The sequence below is a fragment of the Mauremys mutica genome, chromosome 11 (assembly GCF_020497125.1).
Source record: "Mauremys mutica isolate MM-2020 ecotype Southern chromosome 11, ASM2049712v1, whole genome shotgun sequence".
In the NCBI taxonomy this organism is placed as follows: domain Eukaryota; kingdom Metazoa; phylum Chordata; order Testudines; family Geoemydidae; genus Mauremys; species Mauremys mutica.
The window spans coordinates 65158117-65172001 of NC_059082.1; the positions used below are offsets into that span (position 1 = coordinate 65158117).

At 39.4% G+C, this 13885-nt stretch overlaps 1 long non-coding RNA gene across 3 annotated transcripts in view; it reads left to right on the forward strand.

The window, feature by feature from the left end:
- Positions 1–13885, forward strand: part of LOC123344393 — a 95983-nt gene that overhangs the window by 37252 nt on the left and 44846 nt on the right. The window contains exon 3 of one of the 3 annotated variants that reach the window (XR_006572541.1): positions 5876–5982. The exons of the other annotated variants lie outside the window; for them this stretch is intronic. This is a non-coding gene — a long non-coding RNA (uncharacterized LOC123344393). Of the gene's footprint in view, positions 1–5875; positions 5983–13885 lie in introns of those variants that run through there. 3 annotated transcript variants of the gene reach the window in all.

Genomic DNA, 13885 nt, shown 5'->3' on the forward strand with positions numbered 1-13885 from the left:
GCTGAGCCTGAGATTTCCCCTCCCCCCGTCTCTTTTTGTTTTTGTAGAAATAATTTTTTGTGGGTAAGTGAATTAATAAACAAAGGTTCAATGAGTGCAGTGCAGATAGGGAATACACTATTATTTTCTTAGTCCAAATAAGTGCAAATCTTCAAGAAACACAAAGAATCTAACTTGAACAGAAGCTCCGTATTGGGAAATCATTTTCTGCATTTGAACTCTTCCCTCAACCCTCATCTCATCCTGGATGTCTAAACAATAGAACGGGATGAGACTTGCTTCGAGTTTCTGATCTAAGATCTATATGTAGCTCTGTATGATTTCCGTCCACAGTTTGTTTAATTTTAATGTTTAATTTGGACAGCTTTCCCCAGGTTGAATAGCGGTAGGGTGAGACAACAGATTAAACTTCATGTTCTGTGAATGGCTTTGGAAACATCACACTTTTAAATGTGTGAGACCTCAATATTTTAACAGAAACAATTGCAGAAATAACTTCTTTGTCTTTGTTTTACCAATTCTCTTTATCTAGGGAGAACGGCCTGTAATTATTTCTCATTTTAATCCCTTCCAGTACCATTCATATGTTTTTCTTCTAGTTCAAAGGCTACAATTTGACTTTCTGACTCTGGCTGTTAACTTCAGTATTTTATTAGAGGGTATAAGTTACTGGAGGGCATAAACATGATGGAAGTTCCTGGACCTGGCACAAAATGGCTACAGTGTCAGTTATGGGAAGAAGAGCCATTGGGGGATGACACAATGATATGAATAGGCAGTACTGTCCAAAAATGGTTATGGCCAGTGTAGCCTAGAGAATCTTGCAGCAGAGCCTCTGTGGAGGCTCAGCAGGAGTAAGAGAAGACTCACTCTACCAGAAATTTCACAGAGAGGGAGGAGCAGTATAGTTCATCAGGAGTAAATCACCTCTGGGGTACAAGGCTATTTGCTTGTGTGAGGAGGTTTAATTTACACCTTCCTGCACTGGGTTTTCCAAATGCATCCAACTGATTATAAGCACATGCAACTGGTGTTCAGAGCCATTACAGGTATACACTCTGGCTATCCTTGCGACCTTCTTGAGTACTATCCAGGTGGATAGGGTAGATGCCACCAGCTGTTAGGGATTCTGATGTCATGACTTAGATCAATGGTAGCTCTCATCTTCACTGTGATGGGATATATGGTGTGGAACTTGAAATCCCTCAGTTCATTTCTTCCCACTTATAAAAAACCACCCATGAACTGTTGTTTTCCCCAAATGGTGTTATTTCTTGGCCACCATTTTTACTTCCCTATCCTCCTATTTCCCCTTGTCCTCTTTAGCTGTTTAAATTTTATTTTTTTTCCATTTGTTTCTGTTGTATTTTTAGAGTAAGATTTTCAAAAGATTTTCTCCATTAAAGTAGCTCCCATTTAAATTAAGTTAAACCTCCACTGACTTCAAGGGGAACAGAGTTAGGCCAATGCTGAGTGCTTTTGAAAATCTGTTAGATTGCACCGTGCTGTGAGTGGCTTGGTGGGAGCTGGTTAATTCTTTTATTTTTATTATTAGAAAAACATCCTAAAATCCATTGCAAAGAAGACAAAACAGAGTGGATGCTTTGAAACATTTAATAAACTGTCAAGTCTTTATCAATTTTTAATGATAAAAAGGCCTCTAAAGGAAAACAGCTTTTTTTGTATACTAACAGTCTGTTTAGTTAGGTTAAACTCTCTCAGGGCCATTTTGTAACGTCAAACATGCCTAATACAAGCAAAAAAAGGACAGATTTAGTATAAACTATTGGGGTTCTTTTAGAAATGATACATTTCTGTGCCTTTCGTGACAATGTTTACCCATTGTACAAGCTGTACATATAGGAATCACTTCATCTACTGCTAGTACAGCCACCAGTGCACAGCAAATAGCAACTCCAGAAAAATATTGAAGAACCTATGCTGGCAGGTCTTAATGACAGCCATCAATCATAGACCAGGTATGGAAGTCAGTGGTGTACTAAACTACGAAACTCATTCAGGCTATACGAATGAGTAATTAAAAGCTCCTTTGTTTAGCTGCAACAATAGAAGCCACTGCCAAAGGCATGGACCAACATGGCCAGGCTGAATAGAAGCTAAGCCATATGGCCCAACATTCTCTGGATATTAATTGCAAATTTAGGGGCTGGGACATTGATTTGGTTGCAGCTGCGTGTGTTTCTGTATGTGAAAAGAACCAGAAAGCAGGGAGTAAGTGAGCAGGGGGCAGACAGCAAGAGAAGAAGTGTGAGTGTGGCCCCAGCAGGAAGCAAAAAAAGAGCTCCTTTTGGGCAGAGTACTCACTGGGAAGAGAGGGTTGGATTTCTGAACAGGAAACTGTCTCCTGTTGACTGTTTTTACTATATTCAGGGAAACAGGACTTTGTGTGCATTCTTTATAAATAAACACCAAAAAATACCTGACTTTTCTGATCAATTTTTGGTCTTTATGGAAACAATCAGACAAAGCCTTGAATATTGTCTTAACACTTGGCTTAAACTGGGCAACAATAACATCCAGTTGCAACTACCCTGCATAGGGAGAATCTGGGTAGAAAATCAAAGGGATTAAAATATAGACAATTCAGTTCAGTCTCAATAATTTCTTGGAATATTTTATTGTTTGGCAGCAATAGTAATGTTGCATAATAAGCTGGAGATAGCCCAATATCAGGGGCCTATTTTAAAGAAAACAATTGAATGATCCTAATATTGACTCTGCTTTCTGATGCAATACTTGCTGGTCTCTTGCATTCTAGTTTAAATGAGTCAGATTTCCCAGAAACACTATCAAGGATACCAAGACATTGTTCAATAAATGGTATCTGAAACATTCTCTCAGTAGCACTTGTAGGCCTGAATGAGCTCCCTGGGATTTATCTTGAAGTATAAGATGCAGTACTGAAACTTATATTCTTACTTGCATTTATAATCAAATGGCTTTTACATTCAGTAACTTTAACTGTATATGAAAAGTTAGGTATGTACCAAATTATGACATCTCTTTGGTTTTCTTTCCAAGGGGCATAACATTATATATCTGTGAGCTGTTCTATTTTTAATGTTGTTTTAAACTAAATTTGCAGTGCATTCAGGAGTCAGTTCTAAAAGGAGACTATTAGTTTATATCCTTCAGATCCTCAAGGAAACCTTTAATTATTGTGCAGCGGCAGTAGCCATTCCATAGAGTTGGTTTCCTATCGTAGTCCTAAGTTCCAAACCTTCCTTCCTAACATCCAAAAGAAACCTTTGAAATTTCACATGCCATTTCTCATCCCAGAGAGGAAATTTACTGGGAAATGTAGAAAATAATATCAGAAAAGGATTTTTGAAGTTAGAATGCTTAAAAAAGTCCAACTCTTAACATTTTCCTGGGTTCATATCTTCAAAAAAACTTGGCCTGCGAACATCAAAATAATTTGATTTTGTTCTTGCTGAGAAAGCTCTTTTACTATTATTTGAGTGGGGTAGGTTTGCGTTAGTGAGGAATTACCAAAAAAAATAATCTTGTGATGGGGTTATGCATATGCCACATGAAAGCAGGCAGGAAGGAGATTAATTAGGGTCTCAGCACAGCAGGGAAATATCAAGAAGGCTGTGGAGAACTGGAGAAGGGGCCCTGAGAGGAAGAGGGAGTTCAAATTCACCAAGTCCAGATATAGGGATAGGAAACAAGGATGAGCTGTGAAAATAACCACTTTACTTATCCAGTGATCAAGCTGAGCACTTTGATTTTCTGCTCATGATGAAGCTATTTGCAACTTTTCCCTTTTTTATTTTTTGGATAAGGATGAAGGAAATCCTAGTCCTGATTTCCTGTATTCTGGGCCAGAATAGAGAAATGCTCTGCATGGAAGGGTATGTGTACCTTAAAAGTGGCATGCTGCATTACTTTGTTTTTCCTGTTTCTCTCCCCCATGACTCAGCTTCTTGGATTCCCCCACCCCACCGTGGTCTTGTCATTCCACATCCCCAACGTCTAATCCACAACCTTTGTGACCTTCAATCTTTGGTAGAGGTTGGGGGAGGAGAAACCTCATTCTTCCTGTGCAACACTTCCCTTCTAGCCCTAATGCTATATTTCATCAACACATTGACAATGATGGTGCTCAAATTCTACTTCCACTGCACTACAGATTCATTCACTGTATCCCGTATCCAGTGAGTGTTCCATTTCTTGTTTGAATTTAAGTAAACAATTACCTACCTTCCCCACATACTGTGGTTTTCTCCCCTGCTGATGATTGCTCATTCTGCACATAACTTTGCGTCCCATATTAAATTATCACTGTCCCTCCAGGTGCCTTTGCATTCCCTTTCTTAGTTGTTAGTCAACAAGCCATTCACTTGTAGCCAAAGCCTTAAACTTGCTGCATGTTCAGTCATGCCATAGTTCTGCCTAACTCAAATCCCTATCAAATATGCATGGGAGGACAGGGCCCCTCCTTTGCTGGTTTGCTTCTGAGTGTGCTGTGACTCTGCACCAGCCTGGCTTCAATCTGATTTTTTTGCTCAAATCCTGACTCAGAGTATCACTTCTTTCATTCAGAGACATATGTATAATTTTCCTTCTTAAGTAGGAGGTTTTGTTTGAATTTATTAATTTGTTTGGTATGAAAGTCTGTTTCCAGTAATCATAGTAATCAGTCTGTGCTGGAGCTAAAACTTAAATTTTCTTTTCAATATATTGGTCAAACAAAAGTTAACACCACATGTTCCTTTTCTGTTAAACATTTTAGCTGATGCCAATTTTATGTATATAATGGATACACCAGTGATGAATTCAGCCCATCATAATCATAACAAAGGTTAATGTAAGTTAACATACATGCTGTACTGCTACTTGCAGTACTAATGTTGTGTAGATGGTGGTAATTTCTTTCCAAAACTCATTTTAAGTGCTAGATATTGTTTTGTGTTTGTTTTGTGCTAGATATTGTTTTGTGCATGTGTGTGTAGGTGGGGTCTATGCCTGTAGCCTGGAGTTACAAGCAAAAGGGTAGGAAAAAAAGAAAAGAGAATCAAATGTCATATCCTGTCCCTTTAAGGAATAAGCCTTTGCTTGGAACATTTCTCCATAGTACCAGTGTACAGGGAAATCAAGACAGAGACTTTCTTCAGAGTGGCCCAGCAAGAGCGCAAAATGCCAAACCAAGAACAGCTTGATTCAGTGAATGGGGATGGGAGGAAAGGAAATAAATAGTCCTTAATATAAAAGCCTAGATGCTCAGCATAGGGTGAGGGCTGCAAGACAGCTGATTATATCTCCTGCCACTTCTACACTTGCTGGCTGTGGCTCTGAAGGTATTGTCTGCCAGATAAGGAGAGTCAAAGCACAACATACTTTGGGAGCTCAGGGGAAATAGTGTGGGTGTTGGCTGATTCAGCTCTGTACCTGCTGGAAACTTCTCCACCCTGGAGAATCCTCAATAGATTCAGACTCAGGGAGGCTTTTGTTCGTTTGGCTCTGTGGGAGCAGAGCATGGCTCAGGATGGAGCCTGGGTATACAAGGCAGTCAATTTCCCAAGATTTCTTTGCGGTCTAGCCTAGTCTTGGTCAGCGAAACTGCTGGACCCTGTTTCCTCAATCAGCTGGGGGGGAGGAGGAGGGAGGAGGACTTTCACCTTTCTTCAGGATATCTTCCTCCAGCCGATTATACCTTACCTTTTATATCCCTGCCTTAATGAGCCCAAGTGGGGATCCTTCTTTTCCAGCATGTCGGTAGGGCAGCTTTTTTGAGGTGGAGTAGGCAGTATGCCTGGTTCTCTTTGTAGGCAGGGCAAGGTTTAACTCTCTGACGTAGGCCATGGCTATGCTAGAAAGTTTGGCCAACAGAACTTTTTTTGGCTTACAGATGCTGCCATTGTTAAAACGGTACAGCTCGTGCACACTTGACTGCTTGTGCTGGGTTTGCTCGTCATCACTGTGAGACCTGGCACTGGCAGAAGACACAGAGGGTAGGCATCGTAGTGTCCTCTATGACACCATCTGGCACAATGCCTTGTGATTCTTTTTTGCCTTGCATTGTGGGTTACCAGGAATACAATCAGAGAATTATGGGAACTCAGAGTGAAGTTTTCACACTTTCCTTGACTACATCCCATAATGTTGATTTATCTCCCTGTTGTAGCCCTGGATGTTCATTCCCTCTGTAATATTCACATAGACATCCTTATTCTCCCGTGATTGCTCCATAGCGGTTCTTGAACAGCTTCTTCTCAGCATGTGGAGATGAGATCCAGGACTTCTTTCCTGGTCTAGGCAAGTTTAGCTGGAGCTTTATCTTTATGAGGAGCTATAGTTGTCTGCTCACAAAAGTGGGCTAAATGTGCTTATAAAGGTGACCTCTTTATAAAGGAGGCATTTACAAAACACAATAGGAATTTTAAAGGGGATGTGCTTCTGGTCACAGTAACCCTTCTATAGCAGAGTTCAGAATTGTGATCAGAGCAGCCCCAAACCAGGCATTATGGGGCTGCTTGGAGGACTGTTTTCACCAATACAGGTAATGCAGCATCCATTGCTGGCATGTAGCTGATGGAAAGATGTCTGCTGAAGACTTGTGGTGTTTGGAGATGTGGTGGTGTTTGTGCAACAGAAAAGCTGGGTTCTCTTAGCTGGAATCAAATTTGTGTGTGAACGCATGCAAACCTTTGGTGACAAAAGACAACTTCTTTCAACCAACCTTTGTAGTATGACCAGGTCTCTGTATACAATATGTGCACCCCTTCACACTGACACAAGTAAGCCTTTGTTGGTGCTGACAGCAGTGTGATAATTTAAGAAAATATAGGCATCTCACTTACTTAGATTTATGTAGTTGTGGAACAACCTTTATAGGGAAAACAATCTCCCAGATCATGTATAATGGAAAATATTTAAATATCTAAAGGTTATTCCATTATCCTGTTTTTAATTTTGGTTATTTTTGTAAACAAAAATTTAAATTACAGGGACTACGATCTGGTAATTAGATCACATGCCTGCAGATTGTTAGCTGATCGCTGAAGGGGTCAAAAATGAACAACCCATGAATATTTTCTCTGTCTATATTTGAGACGAGAATCAGACTTCTCACAAATGTATGAAAACAGGCAAAGCGAGACAGTTTGCTTTAAAAAAAAATCCCATTTAACACAGAATTAGATTCAAGTTAACATGATTTTCAGCGGTGGAGTTGTGTTACCAGGACCCTCATTCTGAAAACAAGAAAACATTTGACAAAAAGCCAAATGGCTAAATGGACTTGTACCTCCATGGGTCAAAAGGAGAGCTATGAAATAGTAATGCCAATGCCATACATAAGCAAGTGCAACAGAAGGTATATATAAAAATTTTAATGGAATCTATTATTATGTTGTTATGCCCACATGGGATTACAAAGCAGGTTCCCAGAGTTGGCAAATAAGGCCACCTTTTAAAATAAAAAAGCAAGCATGAAATATTGTTTATAAACAGGGGCATTAAAAAGCATATTAAATATGAGCCTGCAGTAAATCAAAGTGTTAGCTTTGTATGTAAACTTTTGCATTATGACAGTATAGTAGACAACGAGGCACTCAAAGAATAAAGAGCAGATGGTTAATGTTTGAAATGCAATGTTATTTCTGAAATAGTCTTTGAGGTTACAGCCTTCTTGAAACTTAAAAGCTTTTAATATATTTTTTGGGATAGGGAAATAAAAAACATGCCAGTTTGTCAAAGTAACATTACTTTGATGTCATCTCACAATAGTAACTACGTGCATAATATGTCTACTAAATGTATTCAGCTAACCTAAATCTTACAAATTTTAAATGAGTTACAATGAAAAAATCTGTAAAATACTCTGGGTTGGTTGGGATTGATTTGTGATCAGCTGTAGTTCATTAGTAGCAGATTACTGGGAGGAAGCAAGAAATGAAATTTAAGAATATTTGTGGTTATTAAATACTTTCATGAGGTACAGAAAATAAAATAAGAACTATTTTACTGTTTTGGATATAGAAGAAATAAACATGTAAGCGATACAGTATTGTTAGTGAATTATCATTCATACAGGTAATAGCGCTTTGTTACTCATGTCTTGGCAACATTAAGGACTGTTGCTGTCACTGATAAATTTGGAGGCCTTGTCCTTGCTTTCCCATACACGACATGAGCATCAGTCTAAAAAGCTTGGAAAATGAATTAAATTGCTGATATTCTCATGCATATTCCAGCAATCAACATTTAAGAGGTTTAAAATGTAATTTCTGACCGAACAAAATAAGAAACTAGCACAACTGTCTGTTACAACTGTAGTGGTTCTGTGAGTTCTGATGCTACTTAGGCACCTATTTGGGAAGCCTACAGAAAGTGATACCCAAAAGTACCTTGAAAGAAAAAATCTGAAAAAAAGGCTGTTCTTGCCTTTTAGTTTAATTTTCCCATATTTTATGAATTTCAAAGTGCTTCAGGGCAGAACCGCATTTTTGTTCTGCCATTATATCATGATGTTGCCTGCCTGATATTTTAAGTCAAAATGATACAGGCAAGCTGATGTAATTAAAGTGGTTTTTCATAGTAAGTACAACTACCTAAATGTACTTAGAGCTCCCTTCTCCTCCTCCTGCCTTCTTGTGTTAGTTTTTAATTTAACAGTTGGATGGTCCAAGTTGTAGATGTTGTGTTTATTTAGAAATTTGGATAGAATTATTGAAATGTAGGGCTGGAAAGGACCTCAAGAAATCCACAAGACCAGTCCCAGGCGCTGAGGCAAGACCAAGTAAACTAGACCATCACTTAACAGGTGTTTGTCCAATGTGTTCTTAAAAAACCTCCAATAATGGGGATTCCACAACCTCCTTGGAAGCAAATTCCAATGCTTAATTACCAGAATAGTTAGAAAGCTTTTCCTAATATTTAACCTAAATCTCCCTTGCTGCAGATTAAACCCATTACTACTTGTCCTACCTTCAGTAAACATGGAAAACAATTGATCATAGTCCAATTTATAACAGCCCTTAACATATTTGAAGATTTACAGGTCCCCACTCAGTCTTCTTTGCTCAAGACTAAACTTGTCAATTTAAGAACATAAGAATGGCCATACTGGATCAGACCAAAGGTCCATCCAGCCCAGTATCCTGTCTGCCGATGCCAGGTGCCCCAGAGGCAATGAACCTAACAGATAATGATCAAGTGATCTCTCTCCTGCTATCCATCTCCACCCTCTGACAATCAGAGGCTAGGGACACCATTCCTTACCCATCCTGGCTAATAGCCATTAATGGACTTAACCTCCATGAATTTATCTAGTTATCTTTTAAACCCTGTTATAGTCCTAGCCTTCACAACCTCCTCAGGTAAGGAGTTCCACAGGTTGACTGTGCGCTGTGTGAAGAAAAACTTCCTTTTATTTGTTTTAAACCTGCTGCCCATTAATTTCATTTGGTGGCCCCTAGTTCTTATATTATGGGAATAAGTAAATAACTTTTCCTTATTTACTTTCTCCACACCGCTCATGATTTTATATACCTCTATCATATTCCCCCTTAGTCTCCTCTTTTCCAAGCTGAAAAGTCCTAGCCTCTTTAATCTCTCCTCATATGGGACCCATTCCAAACCCCTAATTATTTTAGTTGCCCTTCTCTGAACCTTTTCTAATGCCAGTATATCTTTTTTGAGATGAGGAGACCACATTTGTACGCAGTATTCAAGATGTAGGCATACCAGGGATTTATATAAGGGCAATAAGTTATTCTCCATCTTATTCTCTATCCCTTTTTAAATGGTTCCTAACATCCTGTTTGCTTTTTTGACTGACGCTACACACTGTATGGACGTCTTCAGAGAACTATCCATGATGACTCCAAGATCTCTTTCCTGATTAGTTGTAGCTAAATTAGCCCCCATCATGTTGTATGTATAGTTGGGGTTATTTTTCCCAATGTGCATTACTTTACATTTATCCACATTAAATTTCATTTGCCATTTTGTTGCCCAATCACTTAGTTTTGTGAGATCTTTTTGAAGTTCTTCACTGTCTGCTTTGGTCTTAACTATCTTGAGCAGTTTAGTATCATCTGCAAACTTTGTCACCTCACTGTTTATCCTTTTCTACAGATCATTTATGAATAAGTTGAATAGGATTGGTCCTAGGACTGACCCTTGGGGAATACCACTAGTTCCTCCTCCCCATTCTGAAAATTTACCATTTATTACTACCCTTTGTTCCCTGTCTTTTAACCAGTTCTCAGTCTATGAAAGGATCTTCCTTCTTATCCCATGACAATTTAATTTATGTCAGAGCTTTTGGCGAGGGACCTTGTCAAAGGTTTTCTGGAAATCTAAGTACACTATGTATAATTTTTTTTATCTTTCCTCATAGGTCAGGTTTTCTATACTTTTATCGTTTTGGTTGTTCTCCTCTGGACTCCCCTCAATTTGTCCACTTCTTTCTTAAACATGGCACCCACATGTTTAAGATGTGCCTCCTGAAAATACACTACAGCATACCAGCTGAGGCCTCAACAGTGCTGAGTAGAGTAGGACAATTACCTTTTATGTCTGACATACGGCACTCCTGTTAATACACTCCAAAATAATAGTAGCCTTTTTTGCAACTGTCACATTGTTTACTCATATTTAATTTGTGACCCACTGTAAGACCAAGATCCTATTCAGCAGTGCTATCGCCTAGCCAGTTATGTCCCATTTTGTAGTTATGCATTTAGTTTTTCCTTTCTAAGTTAAGTATTTGAAGTACTTTAATGACACTCAGGAAGCTGCAAGACTCCCATTGACCTGGCTAAGCTTTGCATCATGCCCATCTAGGGAAGAATCTTGAGAGGAAAAAATAGCAATGACTGAACTACTTCTATTCAATCTTAATCAGCATTTTACCTTCCCCATTGATCCCCCACCCTCTAAACTGGTAAAACCTGCTTTTGATTAAGAAATTTGAACAAAATTGAAATCACTGTGATATTAGCTATAAGATCTAGTAAGTGCCATAAATGTAGTCAACTTAGGAGCTTTGGATGACCCAAACTACTACAATGAACACAAAGGCAGGGATTAGATATGAGCCAAATTCATCCCTCATGTAACTATAATGAAGTCAGTGGAGTTACCCCAAACATGATTGGGCCCTAAGAATTAAAGACTATTTTGTTTATTCATATAGTGTAGGTAACACTTGGATTCAAAACTCCCAGATAGACAATCAAGAGGTGTTACTGTTCCACAGGCTGTTAAACAGTCTTTGGTTTAAGCCTCTTATTTAAAATATATATTTTATTTTTTCTCAAAATCTTGGCCATATATTTCCCCCAAAATATATTGTTTCCTAAATTCCATTAGGGAACAGACATAACACGCAAGCTCCTTTTTTATCATTTGTTGCAGAAATCATCTGGGGGTAAATTGGCAGTGGTTCTCTAAGTGCCATATCCGCCCTTCACATTGTGTATGGAACGGAGCCTATTGTGTGAAGGGGAGAATCCCAGCTAGCTAGACTGCTTCCCCTAGCTCTGCAGGGATCTACTGGGTTTGGGCTTGGCAAATCTGAAGGGAACAGGCAGATGACATGAAGTGGTGTGGGATTTTCCTATATTCTTCCTGCTGCTTGCTGCAGAACTGCTGGAGAATCTCATACAGTATAATGCAGCCTGAGACGGTATCCAATTGTGACTACTTCCTTCCAAGCTGCAGCAATTCTCTTTTAGTGGGGCTTTAAGTTGGGAGAATCACTGGAAGATACAACTCCTGAAAAACCATGCTGTTGAGCAGGAGCTGATGGGGCCAGGTTATACAATGGGAAGCAAAGGGACATGTGCAAGAAGAGAGGCCCCTTGTCTCCTGAAAATACACCATAATTAAGGTTATGATTCTGTCATGGGTATTATTAGTAAAAGTCAGGGACAAGTGGCAGGCAATAAACAAAAATTCATGGAAGCCCACAACCTGTCCTTGACTTTTACAAAAAATACCAGGCGGGAGGCAGGCAGGGTGGGGAACAAACAGAGGACTGCCGGGGCTTGCAACTGTTCCAGCCACGTTACTGCTCCTGCAGCAGGGGCTGACTGCTGCTGCTACATCCCCAGAGCACTGACCCAACCCTAGCTGCTGCTCCAGGGGCCTCTGTTCTGATGGCCCCATGGCTGGCCCCTGGTCAGCTGTTCTGGCGGCTCAGGGGCTAACAGCTGCTCCAGCCCTGCCCCAAAAGAAGTTACAGAGGTCCCAGAAAGTCACGGAATCTGTGATCTCCATGATAGCATCGTAGCCTTACCCTTAATCAGTGCAGATCTTATTGGGATTTGTGAGTTGAAGAACCACAAGCTGGCTTCTTGCATGGGGACAAACTCTGCCCAGTACTGATGGAAGATGGATAGGAAACTGTAGGTGAGGGCTCTAATTCTTTTTTCCCTCCCACCACTTTTACAAATTGTTGTATAGATTATTTAATAGCTTTGATCTTGGTTTGTTTTTTGCATCAATTATTGCTCATCTCGTGTCTAACACTTGTATATTGTCCACTGATATTTATTATTGAATAATATCTTACTTTGTTCTGCTGTGACAGGTGTAAGAAATCATCCAGTTCATGATGGATAGGTAGAGTGGCAGATAGAGGTAGCTGGTACCAAAAATAAATTTTGAAAACTTTTATAAAATTGTATACCTTTAAACTTTTCCCTTCTCCCTCATCTTTTATATGTCACATATTTGATGCACACATTTGCTCCAGTTGTATGCCGGTTTTGCTCCCAAGTGTCCTACTTCACTGATGTTTCTGAATGTGCCTGGAATGCATGATTATGCCCATTATATGCATCATTTTCTAAAAAATGCTGCCATATACAGTGTAAGAGTGAACTATTGTGCACAGTTAAACTTGCATTACTTCTACAAAGAAAAGAAAGGAAAACAACCTATTTAAATTGATACTGAAGCCCTTTCAACATTGTAGTTCATTGGGCAGATGTGCAGACAAGGACAAAGGGCATACACATTCTTTATGCCAACATAAAACTATTAGATAATTTCTTTCTGGTGCAATATGCTATCTGATACCTTTCTCACATTCTTTCAAGTTGAATGCAATGCATTATTTTTTTTAATTAATTGCTTTCACCTGGTGTATCATCATAGCCTGGAACATAGAACCCTGTTCTTCAATTGTGGATTCTCTTAGCTTCATTTGTCCTCATATCTTTCCTCCCTTCCCCTGCCAAACCTCCAGCAGCACTTGTTTGTTACCTCTAAGATAAGGTAGCTATTGTGTAACTTTCTGGCAGAGTATAATTATATTTGAGATTCTGCAGCCCATTCCACATCAGATTCCTTGTATTTATGAAACCAACAAGTAGTTAATTAAGCATCTTATGGGTCTAATGTTTTTTCTTTATGAACAGTGTAGTTTTGCAGAACTGAAGTGTTAATAAGATGGGAGGGTGGCAGCATGAAAAGCATTTTATCTTAGGGCTTGTCTACTCTGGCACTTTATAGCGCTGCGACTTTTTTGCTCAGGGGTCTGAAAAAACACCCCCCTGAGCGCTGCAAGTTTCAGAGCTGTAAAGTGCCAGCATAGACAGTGCACCAGCACTGGGAGCCACGTTCCCAGCACTGATAGCTATTTCCCTTGTGGAGGTGGATTTTTTATAGTGCTGGGAGAGCTCTCTCCTAGCGCTGTGCCGCGACTACACGAGCCACGTTAAAGTGCTGCCATGGCAGTGCTTTAGCATTCCTAGTGAAGACATGCCCTTATAAATTAGAGAGTTTCTATTGAAATTGTATTGATCTTTTACAGAAATGGATCTGTCTGCTAGGTAATTAAGCTTTTTATTGTTAAGAAATCGACTTCATTTCAACCAAGTCTTCTCTTTAAATTATTGCTATG